At 39.0% G+C, this 9,615-nt stretch overlaps 1 non-coding gene across 1 annotated transcript; it reads right to left on the bottom strand.

Annotated features, from left to right (window-relative positions):
* Nucleotides 1-7,715: 7,715 nt before the first annotated feature.
* On the bottom strand, nucleotides 7,716-7,822 carry LOC148293811 (small nucleolar RNA R71). Its single transcript, XR_015836854.1, has one exon. It is a non-coding gene; the product is annotated as a small nucleolar RNA R71 (small nucleolar RNA).
* Between the last annotated feature and the right edge of the window lie 1,793 nt (nucleotides 7,823-9,615).

The raw sequence follows: 9,615 nt of genomic DNA, 5'->3' as shown, positions 1-9,615 counted from the left end.
AGTAAAGATGATTGAGAACATGTAAATGATAAGGGGAAAAGTTAAGAAGAAGGTTTAGAAAGAAAAAAAAAATGAATATATAAGCAACTCACGGATGACCAGTTAAGTGCCTCAGAAAACACAGCCAGGGGATCCGGGAAGGTTGGAGGGGTCACAATGGTCCCGCTTAAAACCCAAACTTCTTAGACACCGAAGGTGTCGCCTAAAGAACTCCTAGACATTGTATTGACGGAAGTGCTCACTGGAGTTACCATAAGTCAGCTTATATGAAAAATCTTTTTAAATTTTTAAATTTTTTATTTTTTAAAATTTTTTTTTTAAAAAAAACAGAAATTTAAAATATTAACAAGTAAAGAGAAAGGATTGAAATGCTCCCCCTTGAAGCGATTAGGTCGAGCGTGATGCATTTGGAGGTCGCGACTTCTCCCACTACTCCACACTTCCTATCTTTGAAGTTGCCATCTCTCTCCATTTTTATTGAGCTATTTACATTGCTAAAACAAACACACACAAAAACTTGAAACGGAATTAAAGGATTATGAAATATATAAAAAAAAACTAAAAATGAAAAGGAAAAATCAACACAAGTCCAATTCCATGCTTCAAAGCAACAAGCACCAATGGGTTGTGTAAGCTGGGACTTAAACCCAGTTCTCTTGCTTGTTGGGCAATTGTCCTTTTCTGTTGGACTACAAACACAACTTGTCCATTAACGTCATTAACTTTAAAACTTGAAATTGTCCAGTTAAGAAAAAAAAAATTAAAGTAGGAAAGCCAAATAGAATCAAACAATGTTACCGATCCCCGGCAACGGCGCCAAAAACTTGTTGTGTAGATTTAGCTCCACCAAAATGGATTAAGCTGCATCCTCAACTTGTGATACTCGCAAGTGCACGAACCGTTGGTAGTATAGCATATGTAAGTGCGAGGTCGATTCCACAGGGATTGGTGATTGAATGATCCAATTTAGTTTCCCTACACAAAATAGAAACAAAAACAAAGAACATAAAACAAGGAAGAAAGAAATAAGTAACTCAAGCAAATAAGTTCCCAAGTTCAATTTAGATTAATGGATTGATTCTAGCTAAAGTATGATTAAGCCATGGTGTGTGGTCATAACCTTGTGTTCCTAATTCCCTAATTTGATCATTTGTTGTCTAACCTAAAATTAAGCATTAGGAACCCATTAAGCATAGAAGAACATTTTAAACAACCAAGTATGTATCTAATCCCTGTTGTCGAATGTCCATACATACTCTTCCTATTCATAGTTCAATTCGAATTAAAGCATGGTGTATACTCTTAACATGCAAGCCTAAATGGTGATCAATCATTCAAACTAGCATATTAACTTATAAGCATAATGAATAAGAACAAAAACCATAATTGAAACTTGGAAACTAATTCAACTTGAAAACTTAAGAAAAGAATTTACATAACAAAGAAAAATAAATTACAACTAAGAAGCAAAAGGAAAGCTAGAATTGAGAACTAGAAAGCAAAATTAAGAGAATTTGAGGGAGAGAAGGGAAGGGAGCTCTAGAGAAGTGTTTGAGAGCTCCCCCCCTTGGGGTGTGTTTACAAGCTTAGGAAACCTCACTATTTATAGGCCTAAGGAAGTTGAAAATCTGAATTATACAATTGAATTATCTAAACACACTAACTTCACCTAACACACTACACTTAATCCACCAACTTAACCTAACACACAATTGCATTTGAAAACAATTCCTCTTGTCTTTAGGCTTAGTGTTGCACCCCCACTTCAACTTCAATTAATTCATTTGGCTGCTGCAAAATTTTGCTCAAAAATAGGTATTGAATATGCTTCACCAAACTTTCCCACAATCAACAACACTTCATCATGCATATGTCATGCATGACAATGCATTGCAGCCAGCTTGTGGGCTCGTTTTGGGCTTGTGGCTCCAATCTGAAAAATCTGGAAAAATATGGATCTTGAAGCTCTTTGTCTTATTTTTCCAAGCATATGCAGCCCAGCTCAAGGAAAAATCGGAAAGCCCTTCAAATGTGATTTTTGGACCAGTAACGCAGATACTGCCGAATTTGACCTTCAGTTGCCAAAATATGTATAACTTTCTCTAGAAGACTCGGAATCATGAACCGTAAAATTATACAGAAACTAGACTTCCGTATCTTTCCAATTATGTATGGCTCATCATCTGGTTCTTCTTGAGAAAGTACAGTCCAATCCATGAAGTTGACTGACCTGCAGACACCGTTTTGAGCTAACTTGTCTCCAAAATGCAATTAGTGAGTCTCAAGCTTATAACACTGAAACAAACTCAAAACTTATTAAAAGCACAAGTTTAACTCAAAAATATAACCAAATCATAAGTTAAAAGGGTACAAAGTAATATGTAAATATGCACCGATTAGTATGGAATCCACCAACCACTCCAATTAGGAACGAACTGCCGTTGAACTTGAATTGTCCAATTTCTCACACCTATGGATTTCGGATCGAGCCGAAAACATGGGCAACATCATAATATGGTGGGAGGAGTCATTTGGTGAGTTTTGAGTGAAATCTAATCGCTAGACGTATGGAATACACCAACCACTCCAATTAGGAACGAACTCTCGTTGAAACTGAATTGACCAATTTCTCACACCTATTGATTTCGGATCGAGCCCAAAACTTGGGCAACATCACAATATGGTGGGAGGAGTCATTTGGTGAGTTTTGAGTGAAATCCAATCGCTAGAAGTATGGAATACACCAACCACTCCAGTTAGGAACGAACTGCCGTTGAACTTGAATTGTCCAATTTGGAACACCTATGGATTTCGGATCGAGTCCAAAACTTGGGCAACATCAAAATATGGTGGGAGGAGTCATTTGGTGAGTTTTGAGTGAAATCAAATCGCAAGAAGTATGGAATACACCAACCACTCCAATTAGGAACGAACTGCCGTTGAACTTGAATTGTCCAATTTCTCACACCTATTGATTTCGGATCGAGCCGAAAACATGGGCAACATCATAATATGGTGGGAGGAGTCATTTGGTGAGTTTTGAGTGAAATCTAATCGCTAGACGTATGGAATACACCAACCACTCCAATTAGGAACGAACTGTCGTTGAAATTGAATTGACCAATTTCTCACACCTGTTGATTTCGGATCGAGCCCAAAACTTGGGCAACATCAAAATATGGTGGGAGGAGTCATTTGGTGAGTTTTGAGTGAAATCCAATCGCTAGAAGTATGGAATACACCAACCACTCCAGTTAGGAACGAACTGCCGTTGAACTTGAATTGTCCAATTTGGAACACCTATGGATTTCGGATCGAGCCCAAAACTTGGGCAACATCAAAATATGGTGGGAGGAATCATTTGGTGAGTTTTGAGTGAAATCAAATCGCAAGAAGTATGGAATACACCAACCACTCCAATTAGGAACGAACTGCCGTTCAACTTGAATTGTCCAATTTCTCAAACCTATTGATTTCGGATCGAGCCGAAAACATGGGCAACATCATAATATGGTGGGAGGAGTCATTTGGTGAGTTTTGAGTGAAATCTAATCGCTAGACGTATGGAATACACCAACCACACCAATTAGGAACGAACTGTCGTTGAAATTGAATTGACCAATTTCTCACACCTATTGATTTCGGATCGAGCCCAAAACTTGGGCAACATCACAATATGGTGGGAGGAGTCATTTGGTGAGTTTTGAGGGAAATCAAATCGCTAGAAGTATGGAATACACCAACCACTCCAATTAGGAACGAACTGCCGTTCAACTTGAATTGTCCAATTTCTCAAACCTATTGATTTCGGATCGAGCCGAAAACATGGGCAACATCATAATATGGTGGGAGGAGTCATTTGGTGAGTTTTGAGTGAAATCTAATCGCTAGACGTATGGAATACACCAACCACACCAATTAGGAACGAACTGTCGTTGAAATTGAATTGACCAATTTCTCACACCTATTGATTTCGGATCGAGCCCAAAACTTGGGCAACATCACAATATGGTGGGAGGAGTCATTTGGTGAGTTTTGAGGGAAATCAAATCGCTAGAAGTATGGAATACACCAACCACTCCAATTAGGAACGAACTGCCGTTCAACTTGAATTGTCCAATTTCTCAAACCTATTGATTTCGGATCGAGCCGAAAACATGGGCAACATCATAATATGGTGGGAGGAGTCATTTGGTGAGTTTTGAGTGAAATCTAATCGCTAGACGTATGGAATACACCAACCACACCAATTAGGAACGAACTGTCGTTGAAATTGAATTGACCAATTTCTCACACCTATTGATTTCGGATCGAGCCCAAAACTTGGGCAACATCACAATACGGTGGGAGGAGTCATTTGGTGAGTTTTGAGTGAAATCCAATCGCTAGAAGTATGGAATACACCAACCACTGCAATTAGGAACGAACTGCCGTTGAACTTGAATTGTCCAATTTGGAACACCTATTGATTTCGGATCGAGCCCAAAACTTGGGCAACATCATTATATGGTGGGAGGAGTCATTTGGTGAGTTTTGAGTGAAATCCAATCGCTAGAAGTATGGAATACACCAACCACTCCAATTAGGAACGAACTGCCGTTGAACTTGAATTGTCCAATTTCTCACACCTATTGATTTCGGATCGAGCCCCAAACTTGGGCAACATCATAATATGGTGGGAGGAGTCATTTGGTGAGTTTTGAGTGAAATCCAATCGCTAGAAGTATGGAATACACCAACCACCCCAGTTAGGAACGAACTGCCGTTGAACTTGAATTGTCCAATTTGGGACACCTATTGATTTCGGATCGAGCCCAAAACTTGGGCAACATCATAATTTGGTGGGAGGAGTCATTTGGTGAGTTTTGAGTGAAATCCAAACGCTAGAAGTATGGAATACACCAACCACTGCAATTAGGAACGAACTACCGTTGAACTTGAATTGTCCAATTTGGAACACCAATTGGTGTCGGATCGAGCCCAAAACATGGGTAACTGTTAAGCTCATAATTTCATACATATACATGCCCAATTTACTTACTTCTTTTGCTTAGTTCCTATAATTCTAAGTTATTTCCCTCCCTTTGTGTGTTTTGTAGGCCAATAGAGCAAGAGAGCATAATTCATGCAATTCAAGCATGTTAAGGCCTAATTTGGATGAATGGAAGAAGAGCTTAAAAGACAAACTCATTTTGGCTACAGCCCCCTGCCAGTCCAGTTCCGTAGGTCATATTGCAAGCTTTGTTTCAGCAACCTACACAGCTCGGATGAGGCAGCATTCTTCATGAAAGTTGTTCCAATGGGTGTGTACTATAACATATCCAAAATTCAGCCCCATTGGATAAATATGGAGTCTGTTACCTAGCAAACACAGAGCCATGCTCAGGATGGATTTTATCAGCGCACAAAATGAGTTAGCAATTTGTTTTGGCCTTAACTTCCTCCTCCGACCTTGGATTGGCCCAAATGACATATGGCTGGAAAGAAGACATTCTGAACTTCAATTTCGAGAGCTTAAAGTCCTAATTTGATTAAGAGAAGCCCAATTTGTAAGCCCTTGAAGTTGCTGGTTATGCTGACCTCAGCATGTGCTGGTTGGATGCTTGGTCATGGTGAGCTAGGTATGAGCTATCATTTCTGGTTGGAAGCTTGGTCATGGTGACATGAAGATGAGCTAGGGCTGCTGGTGGGATCTATTGGTGAAGTGCATCAACCAATTCAGATTTTATAATGCAAGTGTTGTATGCATTAGTGAAGTGCATCAACCAATTCATCTTTTATAATGCAAGTGTTGTATGCATTAGCCATATTGAATTCAGATTTGTCACTCCCCTCTCCCTATAAATACCACATCCATTCCACATTCAAGACACAACAAATCCTGAGATTCACAACCCCCACAATTCACTCCAACCATCCTCAAACACTCTCAAAATCCCAAACACTCCAACAATCACCAAAACAACTCCAGCAAACCTCTCTTCCATTTCCCTACGAATTTCATCTTCCTTAGCCATCACCACTCACTCAAACTCATCCCAAATCACCTCCATATCCTTCATACATCTTTCTAGAAGTGGGGAAGCTCTTGGAGAAGCATTAGAAGTGGAGAAGCACTTGGAGAAGCCTTGGACACCACAAGAACTTCAGAAAAAGGGTTTTTCTACTCTTATTGTATTCATTATGTTTTCTCATTTCTGTTCAAGTCTCTTTTCCATTATGAGTAGCTAAATCCATAACTAGGGCTTCGATGTAACCTAACATGAATATTCTGGGTTTATAAGTTTGGAGTTTCAAGTTTGATTCATGATTCATGTTCTTATTCATTATGCTTATAAGTTAACATGCTTGTTTGAATGATTGATCACCATTAGAACTTGTTTGTTAACTATCTTGGTTTGAATTAAGAGTATACACCATGCTTTAATTCGAATTGAACTATGAATAGGAAGAGTATGTATGGACATTCGACAACAGGGATTAGATACATACTTGGTTGTTTAAAATGTTCTTCTATGCTTAATGGGTTCCTAATGCTTAATTTTAGGTTAGACAACAAATGATCAAATTAGGGAATTAGGAACACAAGGTTAGGACCAAACACCATGGCCTAATCATACTTTAGCTAGAATCAATCTTTGAATCTGAATTAGACTTGTTACTTGAATCTTTATAACCCAGAATTGAATTGTTATGGTGATTCGAATGCCCTAGTCTCAAAATCTGTTTTCCAACTCTTAAAACCACTCTTTGTTACATTTGTTTACTTGTTTTTGTTTGCAATTTCATTTTGCTTCTTTTGTTCAACAATCACAACCACTCTTGTTTTAAATTCTGTTTTAGACATAACCTCCTACTTTCTTGAATTTGGTAATCTAAGTACATAACTAGTTTTAACTTCTCAGTCTTCGTGGGTACGACCTCGTACTTGTCTTGCTATACTACTAATTGCCCCGTACAATTGCGAGTTAACATAATATTAACAACAAATTTTGGCGCCGTTGCCGGGGACTGAACGAAAGTTCTTCCCTGGTTATGTGCCCAAGGTTACCCTATTCTTTTTAGTGTTTCTAATTAATTTAATTTTCTGTTTCAGGTAGTTTATGTCTAAAAATCCATTACTTGAACAAGTGAGGTCTTCGTTCCAACGTTCTAGATCTTTGAACGCAGGACCATCATTGCAACCCAGACGAGTGACCTCTGAAATTCAGAATCGTCTAGAAAGGGAGTTGTCAACTGCAAAAGAGCAAGCTCTTGCTACATTTACAAGTCTTGCTCTCCACACTGAACTTCCCGGTTCTTCACTTTCAAATTCGGAAGCAAGTTCAGACCAAGAAGAAGAAGAAATGATGGCTGCCATTGAGTTCATGGGAGAACTTGATATCCCAACAATTCCAGCATCTCCTTCAAGCATTTTGCTGCCCACTGTAGCTCGAAATTATGAGCTTAAATCTTCTCATCTTAATATGCTGCCTTCCTTTTATGGTTTACCTAATGAAGATCCATTGACTCATATAAAGGATATTTTTAATGTTGTGAGTTCTTTTCCCTTGACAGGTGTGACAGAAGATCAACTTCGAATGAGAGTGTTTCCATACACTTTAAAGGATAAGGCGAAGTATTGGTTGAATTCTTTGAAGCCTGGTTCACTCACTACATGGTCTGCCATTCAAAAGAAGTTCCTGGAAAAATACTTCTCCACGCAAAAGACCGACATGCTTAGGGACAAGATCTTGTTATTTGCACAGCAAGATGATGAATCGTTTTGTGAAGCATGGGAGAAATTCAATGGGTTGCTCAACCAATGTCCTCATCATGGGATTCCATTGAAGCTTCAAATGCGTATGTTTTATAAAGGACTAACCCCTTCTAGTCATAATATAGTCACCAATTTTGCAGGTGGTTCTTTTAAAACCAAAACTCCAGAAGAAACGTACGAACTCTTTGAGGAGATAGCAATGGAGACCCAACATACGGATACAAGAGGTAAACGTGTTATTAGTGGTTCTAATGATGCTTCTAGTGTGCAGATTTCAAAACTGGAACAAAAGCTAGATGCTCTTCTTGCATTAAACTCAAGAAGCCCTCCGAAGGAAGTGTGTAGCATTTGTGAATCTCATGACCATGCTACCACAGCTTGTCCACTTGGGGCTGGATATCCAGAATTTGTGCAAGAGCAAGCTAAGTTGGTAAATTCCTACAACCAAGGTCCAAGAAATGATCCATACTCTCAAAGTTATAATCCAGGTTGGAGGAATCATCCAAACTTTTCATGGAGAAATACCCAGAATCAAGCAAATCCCCCTTCATTCCAAAGGCCACAACAATCATCATCATCATTGGAAGATATAGTGAAGCAGATGGCAATCAACCAATCCAATTTTCAGCAAACTACACAAGCTGCCATCTCCAAATTGGAAGTCCAATTAGGCCAAATAGCTGCTGAAATAACTCAAAGAGTGCCTGGGAAATGGCCAAGCCAAACTGAGATCAATCCAAAGAACCCAGAAGCCAAGGCCATTCATGTGCTCAGATCAGGTAAGATCATTGATAATAAAGATGATTCTAATCTTTCAAATGATGTTGTGATTGTAGAAAATGAAGAGGAGGAGACCATGGCCACGGAAGGAGAACAACTCAAAACTTCTCAATCTGCTCCTAAGGCCAAATCAGATTCTCAGAAATCCGATCAATTCCAATTGCATAAAAGGGATGACAAATTTGTGCCACCACATCTTCAAGAAGATAGATACGTGCCACCCGCTCCATATGTTCCACAGATTCCATTTCCAGGCCGTCTTAAGAAAGCAAAGCAAGATAAGGCTTTTAAAGAGATTTATGATATTTTGAGTAAAGTTAATATCAATTTGCCTTTGCTTGATCTTATTGAACAGATTCCTGCATATGGAAAATTCATCAAGGACTTGAAAACTCACAAGCTCAATTTCGCTCCAAATGAAGGAGTAAAGCTCGACCAGAATGTAAGTGCTGTATTGCAAAGGAAGCTTCCACCAAAACTAGATGATCCTGGCAGCTTTGACATTCCCATTAACATTGGAGGCAAGAAGGTTGGAAGAGCCATGTTGGACTTGGGAGCAAGCATCAATGTTTTGCCATATTCAGTTTATCAAGAGCTTGGCTTAGAAGGGATGAAGAAGACTTCAATGCGACTTGAACTAGCTGATCATTCTATAAAATATCCAAAAGGTATTGTAGAAGATATTCTAGTTCAAGTTAATACACTAATTCTCCCTGCTGATTTTGTAGTGATGGACATGGAAGACAATCCAAATGGAGATCGTGTTGATCCCATTCTCCTAGGCAGGCCATTCATGGCCACTGCAGACACAATCATCAAAGTGAAAGATAGCACTCTCTCCATGACTGTTTTGGGTGAAACTGTTGAATTTAAAATGCTTAATGCTCTATCTCAACCTTCTATCTCTCTTGATTCTTGCTTTTCAATTGATGTTGTGGATCATGAGGTTTATTCCAAAATTTTGCAGAGAAAGTCTAATGATGCTCTAGAAGCTGTCTTAACACAAGAAGAGGAAGATCTTTGTGAACCGGAGTTCCAAGAAGTGGTGGCTGCCTTAGAAGTGTTTCCGCCATACC

The sequence above is a fragment of the Prunus avium genome, chromosome 6 (assembly GCF_965620075.1).
Source record: "Prunus avium chromosome 6, drPruAviu1.hap1.1, whole genome shotgun sequence".
NCBI classification, from domain to species: domain Eukaryota; kingdom Viridiplantae; phylum Streptophyta; class Magnoliopsida; order Rosales; family Rosaceae; genus Prunus; species Prunus avium.
Note: the sequence above shows the minus strand (reverse complement) of the source record. Positions and strands in the feature narration are given on the sequence as shown.